General features: G+C 40.5%; 1 protein-coding gene across 11 annotated transcripts in view; it reads left to right on the plus strand.

Moving 5' to 3' along the window:
- Positions 1 to 12,810, plus strand: part of FANCC (FA complementation group C) — a 244,233-nt gene that overhangs the window by 55,069 nt on the left and 176,354 nt on the right. For 3 of the 11 annotated variants that reach the window (XM_070249072.1, XM_070249079.1, XM_070249073.1), the window contains one exon: positions 12,419 to 12,538. The exons of 6 other annotated variants lie outside the window; for them this stretch is intronic. The gene's annotated coding sequence lies outside the window, so the exon portion shown is untranslated. Of the gene's footprint in view, positions 1 to 2,189; positions 2,274 to 12,418; positions 12,539 to 12,810 lie in introns of all 11 variants that reach the window. 2 more of the 11 variants (XM_023627665.2, XM_070249078.1) reach the window with 1 other exon arrangement.

Consider the following 12,810-nt stretch of genomic DNA (forward strand, 5'->3'; position numbering starts at 1 on the left):
CTCAAATGTTTAAAGGAGGAAATCTGTACTGTATGGAAGAAGAAAATGTAGAGAAAAGTAATTACATGTGGACTAGTTTATTCTCTAAACTTAACTTTAATTAACCAAAGGTTACAGTTATGCTTTTTAAGGTGGTGGAAATTTTTCAGGATCTTTACCCAGTTAGTAGGCAAAAGAACTCATACTCTTTCTTTGATTTTTTTTTTTTTTTTGAGATCCCACCCCAATGGATGTGGCTAAACCTTTTGAGAATTGCCAAACCAAACATGATTCTTGGGATATGACAAGGAATGAGCAGTAGCTCTTTATTAAGACTTAGGCTGGGTACATACATACGTAATCCAGCTGTTCCTTGAGATTACCTTGCCCCTAAATGAGTGGTTTTGAAGATGAGGCAAGGGAGGGTATGAGAAAGACCAGGCTCCCTGTGACGGGAATAGGAGCATCTGATAGAGGAAAGGCTTAAGAAAAGTTGGCCCGTGGAATTAATGCTGGAGGCGTATGGTACTATTACAATTTCCTGCGCTGTAAGTTGGGATGAAAACTTCTTCAAGAACAAACAAACCCAGCAACAAAAAAAACTTCTATCTTAGAAGTGACAGAATCTCCCCTGTGAAATTCCTAGTTGACATTGAAAATGTATATTATCTTGGGGGTGGCATTAGGGGGAGGCCCAATAAAAGCTTTTGTATTTAATTTCCTGCTGGTTGAGGAGTTCACCTACTAGACTTGGAAGCAGATAATACCCCATTGTACAACCAACAGAAATTATCCTCTCTCTCTGGAGAAACCAAGCGTTTGGCTGTCTGAATTTATGAAATTTAACTCAGGGAACTGATTAATTTTATTATATAGGGTGTGAGGGCTGCGGCTGCTGCCAGATGTAGTTGAGGTCCGTTCTTGCCATTCTTACTCTGCTCCTGCTATTTCTGATCCTTATGCTCACGGTGTCTAGAGTAGAGTTTTGTTAGTCTAGAATTGCTCCTGTCACCTTGGCCTTTTTAAATAGACTTCTTTTGTAGAGCAGTTTTAGGTTCATAGTGTAATTGAGTAGAAAGTACACCGTTCCTGTGTATCCCCTTCTCCCATACCTGTATAACCTACCCCACTGTCAATATCCTGTACCAGAGCAGTACATTTGTTGCAATGGATGAACCTACACTGACACATAATCATCCAAAGTTCATTGTTTACCTTGGGGTTTCCCTGTGGTGTTTACGTTTTGTGGCTCGGGAGAACGGTGTCATGACGTAGGGCCACCATTATAATATCTTACTGTAATATGTATGACTACAGAGTGGTTTGACTGCCCTAAAAATCCTCTATGATCTGCCTATTCATCCTCCTCCTCCTCTCAACCTCTGTCAACCTTTTTATTTTTAAAAATTACTTGAACCAGTTCTGTTAGAATTCCAGTCCTGTGCTGAACTGTTGAACTGTACTTTTGACCATAATATAGTTCAGAGAATTTCTACTTCTGTAAGAACTGCTGATGTCTTTCCTTTATTTCTTTACTCAAATAATGGCAGGTCAGTGATCATATTGTGTAATATAGAAGATGTTCTTTTATTTCCTGAGGTTTCCTTGATGGTCTGCTAATTGGAGATACTGCTGGACAAACAATAAAATATGATAATACAGGTCTAAGTAGTAGGGTTTTACTCTAGACCCATATAGTTATAAGAAAATTTAAAAATGGTTCCTGCCCTCTGTTTAGAGATTATGGTCTTCCCTTCCATAGATCTTAAATACATAAATGACATCATCTTCCTGGATATTCTTAACTAAAAGAACTACATAACTCTTGAGTACCTTAATGCACACACCAGTCATTTTCTCTTTGCTGCACCCCTTTTTGAAGAATCTGCCCAGATTTTAGTACCTGTCAACCACCAATCTTTGTGGGCTGAGTAGCTGACCCATTAGAAACCAATCTAGAGACTCCATTGGCTGGACTGAGCCAATTAGAGTGTCTTCCCTGAGAATAGAGACCTTGAGATACTGAGTTAATTAGATGATGATGAATCCTTGGGTTGAAAGATCCTGTACAGTCGTGACCAGGTTCTGAACTACACCATAAAAGCCCTATGCAAGCCAGGAGAAACAAAAAAAACAGAGGAAGCTAGTCCATGCATTCAATATCAGACGTGCTTAATTAATGATCATTTTTTCCTTTGGGACTTTGCCAGTAGAAGAAACTCCTGATGTGGAAACCTTTGGCGTCTCTGTAGAAGAGGAGTCTTTGGGTCCAACAAAAAACCAGATAGCAAGATGTAAGTTTGCTTCCCTTCTTATAGCCTGCAATTCGTATACCTCCCTGAAGGATGCTGTATTTATTTTCCTGAGGCTGTTATAACAAATTGCTATGAACTTAGTGGCTTACAACAGAAATTTATTCTCCTGCAGTGGACTTCAGCCCCAAGTCCAGAATCTGGCAGGGCTGAGTTCCCTCTGGGGTCTCTAGGGGAGGATCTGGTCCTTTCCTCTTCTGGCTTCTGGTGGCTGCCAGCTTGGCGTTCCTGGGCTTGTGGCCACATAACTCCATTCTCTCCCTGTCTTCACATTGCCTCCTCTGTGTATCTGTCTTTGAACTCCTTTTCCCTCTCAAAGGATGCACCTGATTGCATTTGTGGCCTACCCTGATAATTTAGGATAGATACCGCCTCTCGAGACCCTTTGCCATGTAAGATGAATGTGAATTCACTTGTAAAGGCAGTCATCGCACATTCTGAGGATTAGGACAAGGGTGTATATTTTGGGGGCCACCATTCAGCCTCCTAAGATCAGATTGATGTTTGAACCATTTTTAAAATCTTTTGTTCCATATTATATTCTTGACAAGAAACTGCAGTGTTGAGTAAATTGATGAGTCTGTTCTTTATCTGAAATCTTAATGTTGAAATATTTTAGTGATTTACTTAGTGTGCTGTGTGGTGAAGAGGTCATTTAATGAGGGGGACAAATGAGTCATTGCCCAAAAAGTGGTATATCTTTTTAAGAGCGCTTATGGCAAGAAGTCATCACCTGAAATCTGTTTGCCTTCCACACTTCATCCTAAGGCTGGCTTCCTTGTGTTTGTGAGATGGTTTCCAGCAGCAGCTGGAGAGCTCTTATTTCCTTCTTCACATCTGGCAAGGAGAGAGTCTTTTTCCAGTAGTTCCTGTGAGAGAGAGAGTGTTCTGGCATGAGTCAGGGACTGATATTTTGGGTCAGATAATTTTTGGTTGTGAGGGACTCTCCTGTGCATTGTAGGATGTTTGGCAGCATCCCTGGCCTCTACCCACTGGATGCCAGTGGTACACTTCCCCAGTTGTGACAACCAAAAATGTCTTCAAACGTTGTCAAAAGTCCCCTGTGGGTCAAGATTACCCTTGATTGAGAACCACTGCTTTAAATCAATTAGTGCCCATTCTTGTCTCACCAAAATCTGCTAGTTAGGAAATTTCGGGTCTTGTTAGGAAGGAGGAATGTAGAAAATGGGTGCTGGACAGGTAAACTCTCATGTGTACGACACCTGAAATTCTAATGAGGACCAAAATTGAGTCAAGTCTGGCAGGCTTACTAAATTTTTGCTAGACCCTTGTTAGTATATTCTAACCTTATTCTCTTTTATATTGGACAACTAAAACCCAATATTATGTGCTTTTTTAAAAAAAATTCTATGGGCATGTGAATCCCAGGTTGGTTTTTTTCTTTTTTGCTTTATTTATATCAACTGGTCAGCTGCTCTTTATCTTAGAATTTGTCCCTCTGGAACCTCATTCTTTTTCAACAAGTCTCTCCCCTGAGGTTTCACACTCGGTTGAGTGTGCCCTCCCTGTGACACTGCCCTGGCGCCCCTTGCCCTGGAGCATTAGCAGACACCGTGTGGTAGAATCTGTGCATTTAGCATAGCCGTTTATGCACTAGAGAACTGTGATTGGAATTTTTGTAAGGTACCATTTTTCTTTTCCTGCAAAGTAATTGAAATAGAATACAGACACATTTGTTGTTTTGAAGTTTTTATGATTTCCAAATTAACAAATTTGTACTTTTACAGGCATCAGGTGACTGATATTTTGGGGGTGCGTGTTATTTCTTCCTTGTAGAGGATCTCCTCTCTGTTTCTGTGAGTGCTCTGGCTGTGATGGAAACCCTGACTAGAACCCGGTGAGAGGGTGTGCAACAGGAGTGGAATAAACACAAGCTGCTGCTTTTTCATCACGACTAAGGCATAGTAGAAGTTACTTATACAGTGGCTCATAAACAGAGTACCCCCACCAGACCAAGAAAATGTAACAAAGCTAAATGACACACAGGCAAGGATTTCTGTGACTTGGGGAAGTGAGTCTGTCAGGGTTTTTGTAATTGGCAGTACCTAGGAGCTTCCTTAAACCGTGAAGGGCTCCAGAAAGAACCCTCTTTTTGCCGTGGCTGTAGTTGTATTCTGTGTGTAGACAGCATAGCAGGAACAATCAGCTCTACCCTGATGTTGTTCATAATATTCCCTAACTTGTCTTTCCCTCTGTATTTTCTTCTTTATTCTGTTTTACTAATAGGTCATTTGGCCCCCAGCTTTGCTGTTCTGGAACCTCTCTCTTCATCTTAAGCTCCTTGAGGGGAGGGCGATTGTTGTAATCATCTTTAAATGAGTTTGAAAAAGCACAATTCCCCAGTCTTAGTACTATGCCTTGTAGGGCTTAAAATTTTGAGTGAATGACTTGACTTTACATATATCCTCCCCACGCCCATTAGAACTGCTCCCCTTGAGTTTTTCTCTGCCCCTTGGAAAACAGGTAAGGGAGGAGGTCTAGAAATGGCAGTATTCACTAAGCTAGCTGAAGCTGCTTAGGAGGGAAAGAGGACATTTACAGTAGCAAGACTTGTTTTACTGTGGTTGTTAAAGCAAAAATGGGGGGAGCAGGGAGAAAGCCTGTTGTTTCTCAGGAGGTCTTGGCAAGGGCCCTAGTTTTAAAAGAGAAAGATACAGCCAGTTAGGTTGAAATGATACGAAGTCCCTCCTTTCACAGTCGTAGTTTTCTGAAGCCAAGGTAAACAGTTGGGAAGAGGTGGGTATGTAGCCATTGTTCAGTAATGGACTGCATCATCCCTTGGGACTGTTTCAGTAGGTGGTGCTCTTGGGCCATAACCTATCTTTTAGAAAGCTTCTGAGACTCCCGTGGCTGGTTCTAGGGCCTGGGTCCCAGCCGTCCCCTCAGGTGACTTCCGGTGCCCAACTTGGATAGCAGCCTATGGGTGGTTTTGGGAGAGGTCTTTCTGTCTGGAAGTGAAGCGAATTCAGGTCTGTACCTTCTCTAGCTTGCCTGAGCTCTGCTTTCCAGGGGAACTTAAATGAGAGGTTTACTAACTTAAAAAAAAGAAAATTGTGGCTCTAGTCTTTATGTAACAATTCTGATGTGTGTTGTGTTTTATCAATTTTCCAAGATCATTTTTCTAATTATGAATCATCAGTGATCCTCCAAATCAGGTTCCTTTCCAGACAGCTTAGGCTATGCACCTACGGATAAGGAGGAGGCAAACTGCTGTGAGCCTTCTGCATCAGCCTGAGCGTGTGGATCTGAGCGGCTCATTCCCTATGTCTCCGCAGGCTGCCAGGCGTCGGTGGGCTCAGCTTGTCTGGGCTGCAGCGCCAGCAGCCAGCCTCCTGAGCTTTGTGACCTGGCAGAGCCAGTGGATGCTCAAGGTGCTCTCGGGTAGCTTTTGAGATTTTCTTTTTATAATTAATATTTTAGTTTATGTGGATTTTTAAATTGATTTAATTATCTGCTTATTTGTTTGTTTAAATTATCTTTTTTGGTATTTAGAATGTTCTTTTAATCTGAGAACTCCTGTATTTCTTGAATATTCTTAGCTTATCTCCTTATATCTCACTTCTCTTGCATTCTCTTCACTTTCTTCTGCTGTGACCCCTCCTCAGTGTTTATGGAGCTATCCTTCGTGTTTCTGAACTATGCTTTCATATTTTTCTTCTTTTCTTTCTGGGCTGCATTCTGAGTCGATTCCTTAGTATTATCTTCAAGTTTACCAGTTCTTTCTTGAATTCTGTCCAGTCTAGGGTATCTGAGTTTTTAATTTTAATGACTGTATTCTTCATTTACATAATTTCCAATTGGTTCTTTTTTAACCTCTTCTTGTTTTAATTCTGCCCGTTTGTTTTATAATTTCTTATTCTTTTTTAATTAGCTTTCTTAAAGCCCATCTTAAACAGACTTATTTTGTTGGACCATTTTATATATTAATTTCATCTAAAGTGAGTGAGCTGTCTGATGGCCGGTTTCGTTAGTTGCCTTTATTGGCGTTAGATTTCTCCGTGTACTTTAGAACTTTGGTTGAATGGCGTGTTTTGAGTGAGATATATTTTGTATTGTTTTCATTCGTTTGTTCATGGCAATCAGCCTCTCTGTCTCCCCCTCTGCTCACTCTTCCTCGTTTAGCAGTTTTGTGGTTGTCTCCGTCTGGCTTCCATGGAACCCCAGTCCAGAACTGCAGGGGCGGTGAAGGTACTTAGGCAATCACAGGCTGCTTCAGTGCGTTCCTGACCGCTCGCTGGCCTGTGTCCTCCCTCCGCCCTAGGCCACAGCTCCATATGAGACAGGAACTGCCAGCCTTCTTCAGGGGTCGGAGTCACCTTTGATGCTGTCTTCAGGCAGTGCTGCTAGGTCTTTGTGTTTAGCCTCCAAATCTTATAGGATTCATACTTCCAGTTTCGGTGCCTATTTTTGCATCCTGAGCTTAGAAGGATCAAGGCTTTAACTTTGAGGACTTCTTCATGTTTCTGCTCCATATCTATTTCACAGAAATGTTTATATTATGTTTGAGCTTGCCTGCATCCTTTTGGTTTTCTCTTCTTCTATTTCCTCTCTCTTTGCTGTGTTTGGAGTAGAGAGGATCCATCAAAGAGTGAATTTACTGTGCCATCTTAACTGGAAGTCATGTGGCCTGAGGATTTAAAGGAAATAAAGTGAGATATTTGGTTTTACATAATACTAAAGGCTAACCACAAAAATGCTTTTCTTTGTGAGTTCAGTGACCCATGGCATACAGTTGTTTAAACTCCTCCTTCAGAGGCTCGCAGCCCCCAGAAGATGAGTGGGATTAAGCAGGTGGGATTTATTAGGATACTGTGGTTCTCTACAAGGATTTCACCTTATATTTTTCATTTTGATGGTAATTTAAAAAATTGAATTGTTTCTAAACTCCTAAATACCCACAATTATAACTAAACAGTGTCTGAAGATGTCACTGCCTGCAGTTGTGTTTGTAATGGTGCCAAGTAGCACTACTTTTAGATATTGAAAAATGAACAGAGGTGAAAACGTAATTAATGTGTTTGAGCTGAGTGAGAGATTTCTGTTTCACTGTAGTTCAAAAAGAAAAGTGGCAGGTGAATTTAGTCATCCCCAGCATATGGTCGGACCAGCAAACTCAACAGAAGCTACTGGTAGCAGCCAGTACCAAGTTCTCATGCCTAGTTCAAGTGAGGTTCAGTAACCTACATCATTGATCACATTGAATTCATTTTGTTGATTGAAATTTTATCCATTTTGTAGATTTGTTGGTATTTAGTTTATGCGTTTTAAAAAATTTTGTAATTGTCTAAGAATTACAAGTGTACCAGTTTTACGTTTGTAAGTATTAAACAGAATAAAATTATTTTAGACAACTGTAGGAGCTAGCAACAGTTTTTCTTAAAGTTGGAAAAACATGGATCAAAGGGTAACTTAAGTCCCCCTGTGCAGTGTAGTAGCATCCTGTGTTTGGTTTGGATGTTTGTGCCTGCTTCACTCCTGCTCAGACTTAATGAACTTGCTTAGCTCAGGCGTTGTTTCTGTCTGGAAGCGTCTGACACCCCCTTGGCTGGGTGGGGTGCCCCTTTTTGATGCTCCCTGCAGCACCCCTGTTTCCTTCTATGCCAACACTTTGCACAAGGCATTATGTTTTATCTGTTTACACATCCTGATTTCCTCATCAGCCACAAATTGCTTGAGCACAAGGAACACTGCCATCTTTTTATTTGCAATGTTTTTCAGAGTTCCTGTCTTAAAGTAGGTTCCCAATAAGTGTATGGGATTCTTGGTTTTTATTTATTTATTTATTATTTATTTGAGGTCATAATAGTTTATAACATTGTGAAATTTCAGTTGTACATTGTTATTTGTCAGTCACCACACATATGTGCCCCTTTACCCCTTATGCCCATTCCACAATCCCCTTCCCCTCTGGTAACCACTAATCTGTTCTCTGTGTCCATGTATTTGTTTATCTTCCACATATGAGTGAAATCACAAAGTGTTTATCTTTCTCTGTCTTGCTTATCTTGCTTAACATAATACCCTTGAGGTCCATCCATGTTTTGCAAATGGGATGATTTTGTCTTTTTTTTATGGCTGAGTAGTATTCAGTTGTTTATATACGCCACACCTTCTTTATCCCATCATCAGTCGATGGGCATTTGGGGTGCTTCCACATCTCGGCTATTGTGAATAATGCCGCAGTGAAGATAGGGGTGCATAAGTCTCTGCAAACTGTTGATTTTAAGTTCTTTGGATAAATACCCAGTAGTGGGATAGCTGGGTCATATAGTACTTACTTCTATTTCTGATTTTTTGAGAAATCTCCATACTGTTTTCTATAGTGGCTGTACTAGTTTCATTCCCACCAGCAGTGTACAAGGGTTCCGTTTTCTCCACATCCTCTCCAACATTTGTCGTTTTTTGTCCTCGTGATTATAGCTGTTCTAACGGATGTCAGGTCATACCTCATTGTAGTTTTGATTGGCATTTCCCTGATGATTAGTGATGTTGAACATCTTTTCAGGTGCCTGTTGACCTATATCTTCTTTGGAAAAATGTTTGTTCATATCCTTTGCTCATTTTTTGATTGGGTTTTGTTGTTGTTGTTGAGTTGTATGAGTTCTTTATATAATTTGGAGATTAACCCCTTGTCAGATAGATGATTTGCAAGTATTTTCTCCCAGTTAGTGGGTTGTCTTTTCATTTTGTTCCTGGTTTCCTTTGCCTCACAGAAGCTTTTTAGTCTGATGAAGTCCCATTTGTTTATTTTATCTTTTGTTCCCCTTTCCTGAGTAGACATGGCATTCGAAAAGATCCTTCTAAAACCAATGTCAAAGATTGTACTGCCTGTATTTTCTTTTATGAGTTTTATGGTTTCACATCTTACCTTCAAGTTGTTAATCTATTTTGTCTTTGTTTATTTAGTAATAAATTCTGAGTAGAACCAAGGGTGGAAAGAGGCAGAAATAACTTGGAGCCAAGTCACTAGTGATAAAGGCAAGAAGATTTCTAATATTTTAATGTCTAGTGTCCTCCTCGGCCCCTTTTTCCAACTGGTTTCATGAAAAGCTCACAGTCTTACTGTCAGATAATGAATTGAGGACAAGAATACAAGGAAAGTAGGTAACCACTATTTCTAACAGGATGTATGTGGGAAGGTTGCTGTGCTCTGATGGAGAACAAGGTAGGTGTTTCTGTCTTAGCAGCTCCAAAGGCAAGCATTGTCCTGGAGGGATGCTTCGGTGGGGAAGCCAGTGCCAGAGAGCAGCTCTTTTCCCCACATAACAAGGGACATGAGTGGGAGGATGGAGCTCAGTAAATCACCAGACAGAATTATCTGCTAGATTAAATTTCCTTCATTCTTTGCAAAGTTGTCTGAAGAGTGTGTACAGTGCACCTGGATTGCAGTTGCCGCCTCTGATTCCTCAGACCGGGAGTTTGTTCGAAATTATCTGCAAATTTCTGGTCTGTGTTTTTGATTAGACTATCTTAGAGGCAAAACACTGCTGACTCAACAGAGAAAAAGCCAGCTCCTCCTAGTGGAACTTTTTTAAAACCTCATTGTTTTAAGGGAAAAAATATCATTGTTTCTTTCATAAGCATTTTATGGGGACAAGAATATTTTATTGTAGCTTTTTAAGAAAAAGCCACAAACACAGGGGCAAATTGACCAATCTCAAAATAATGAAGCAAAGAAACATTACTTAAAGTAAATGAAAAATACTAGTGTCAGGCTTTCAGTAAGGAAGAGGAAGAATGTTGTCAAGCTTAAGCATAGTTGAACATAAATTTGAAAATTTTATATTTGATTATATTTCTGGAGGTTTTAAATATTTTCTGACAAGGCGATTGTGCTGTTAGTTGATGACATTGATTGTAGGCTAGGTATTTGATTTGTTTCTTTTTTTCCTTCCATAAACAGTGTATTTTATAACATTCTGTTCATAAATCTCTATTTGGTGCTCATTTCATGGGAGAAGCGACCTCAGTTGACTTATGCTCAGTGGAAATGGGAAAGAAATAGTGTTCTTCATGAGGTTTCCTCTTTGAGTAGGTTGCAGTCGATATTTGGCATGTATAGACTTACCTCTCATACCTCTGGCTTGGAGATGTGCAGACCAAAGGAAAGCCATTTCAGACTCTCTTGGACCCCTGACAGGTACAATATGTGGCCATTTTTGATACTGTGAGGTTTATAATGAGATTTGTTTGACATGTTAACCATCTGGGAGCTACAAGGGCTCCTATCAACAAAAAATCAGTCAGAATTTTATCTGTCTTAGTCTCTCCTCTACAATAGCCATAGTGGATTTGTTTGTTTACTTATTTATGTATTCACACATTTGTTCAACAAGTATTTTTTGAGTGTCTGCTACGTGCCAGGTCCTGTGGACAGCAGTGGTTTTCACAGTGCGCTCAGCACGCTGGGCTCTGAGGAGATGTACCGTCTAGGATGTGTCTGACTGCAGGTAACAGGAAATCCAGCGGAAGGCGGCCTAAGGCAAAAGGGAAATTCCTAGCTTGGCTACTTCATTGCCTCACCTACAGTAAGGAGAGGACCCAGGTCCTTCTCTGTGCTTAACATGTTGGTTAGTTCTCTCAGGCGTACTTAGTCCTGGATCCCAAGGCGACTACTGCTATTCTAAGTGTCGCGTGAAGACTACAGTGTCTAATATGGAAAAACATGAATTTAGTTAAGATTGAGACAGACTCTCAGAAACCCTCCAGCTGAAGCTGAGTTCTCATTGATGAGAGTTGCATAATGTTGCCTGTTTCTACAGTTGGTAGCAGGCAGATGGAAATACCATGACTGGTCTACACTAGCATTATCAAAATGTGGCTCAGGGACCCTTGGGTATCCCTGAGACCCTTTCAGGGGGTGACAAGGGCCAAACTATTTTCATTATAATGCTAAGACATTGTTTGAGTTTTCTACTCTTACTTTCTCACTAGTGGGCAGTGGAATTGTCAAGAGGTTACATGATGTCGTTGCTCTGTCAGCTAATGGAATGTGTGCCTGTGTATTCTTGGGTTTTAAATTTTTCTGTTTTAATTTCTAATATGGTAAATACTGGTAAATGTACAAAACAAAAGCTCTCAGTAATGTCCTCAGTAATGTTTAAGAGCTTAAAGGGGTCCTGAGAACAAAATGTTTGTGATCCACTGGTTGGCATTAATCGAGATTGACCCTTGGCATTGGGGAAGATCTCAGCCTCCCTCAAGACTCGTGGTCGTGAGGTTCCTGGACAAAACTGATTCTCTTGTCAAGGAAGCAGCAGAGGGGTTAAGGCTGTCGGCTGGGCAAGCAGCAGTGTGTGCAGGACTGTTGTGAGGAGGGGGCTTTAGTGGGGAGGGCAGAGCGGGCATGCAGGGTGTGCTCCAGGCCCTGCCTCTGCTTTGACTGGAGCCACTCCACGTCTGTCTTTTTTTTAAATTGTGGTAAAATATACATACCATAAAATTTACCATTTTAAGTGTACAATTGTGTGGCCTTAATTACATTCACATTGTTGTGCAACCATCCCCACCATCCTACTCCAGAACTTTTCCATTTTCCCAAACTGAAACTCTGTACCCTTTAAACAATAACTCCCTACCTCCCACATTGCCCCCAGCTCCTGACAACTCACGTTCTATTTTCTGCCTCTATGAGCCTGGCTAGTGTAGGTATCTTTTGTAAGTAGAATCATACAATGTTTGTCCTTTTGTATCTGGCTTATTTCTCTTAGTGTAATGTTTTCAAGGTTCATCCATGTATGTATCGGCATTTCCTTCCTTTTTAAGGCTGAATAGTATTCCATTGTTTGTATATAGTTATTTTGTTTATCCATTCATCTGCCAATGGCCATTTGAGTTATTTCCATATTTTGACTAATATGAATAATGATGCTATTAATATGGGTATACTGATACCTGTTTGAGTCCCTATTTTCGGTTCTTTTGGGTGTATGCATAGAAGTAGAATTGCTGGATCATATGGTAATTCAATGTTTAATTATGTTAGGAACCGCCATACTGTTTTCCACAGTGGCTACACAATTTTGTATTCCTACCCAGCAGAGCACAGGAGTTCCAATTTTTCCATATCCTTACCAACACTTGCTATTTTCTGTGTTTTTTGATAGTTGAAAAGAAAGAAATAACAGGCCCCAAATGGAGTCACTTGCCCCCCATGACAGCAAATCAAGACTTCATTGCAGTTTCCACCTCTCCCAGGCTGAAATTTCCTGATGAACACTAGGAAGGTAATCTGCATAATAAGACTCGGGCCATCCCTTTCTCCCAAGAGAAGATGACCTGATCTGAAACAATCTTTTCTCTTTTTTTGCTAACAACTTTCTTGCCCCACTTTTTTGCCTACAAAAAGATTCCATTTTGTACAGTTCCTTGGAGTATCTCTGTACTTGCTAGATGGGATGCTGCCTGGCTCATGAGTCATTTAATAAAGCCAACTGGATCTTCAAATTTATTCGGTTGAATTTTGTTTTTTAACAGATTTTTTGGCAGCAATGGGATC

The sequence above is a fragment of the Equus caballus genome, chromosome 23, assembly GCF_041296265.1.
Source record: "Equus caballus isolate H_3958 breed thoroughbred chromosome 23, TB-T2T, whole genome shotgun sequence".
Classification (NCBI taxonomy): Eukaryota; Metazoa; Chordata; class Mammalia; order Perissodactyla; family Equidae; genus Equus; species Equus caballus.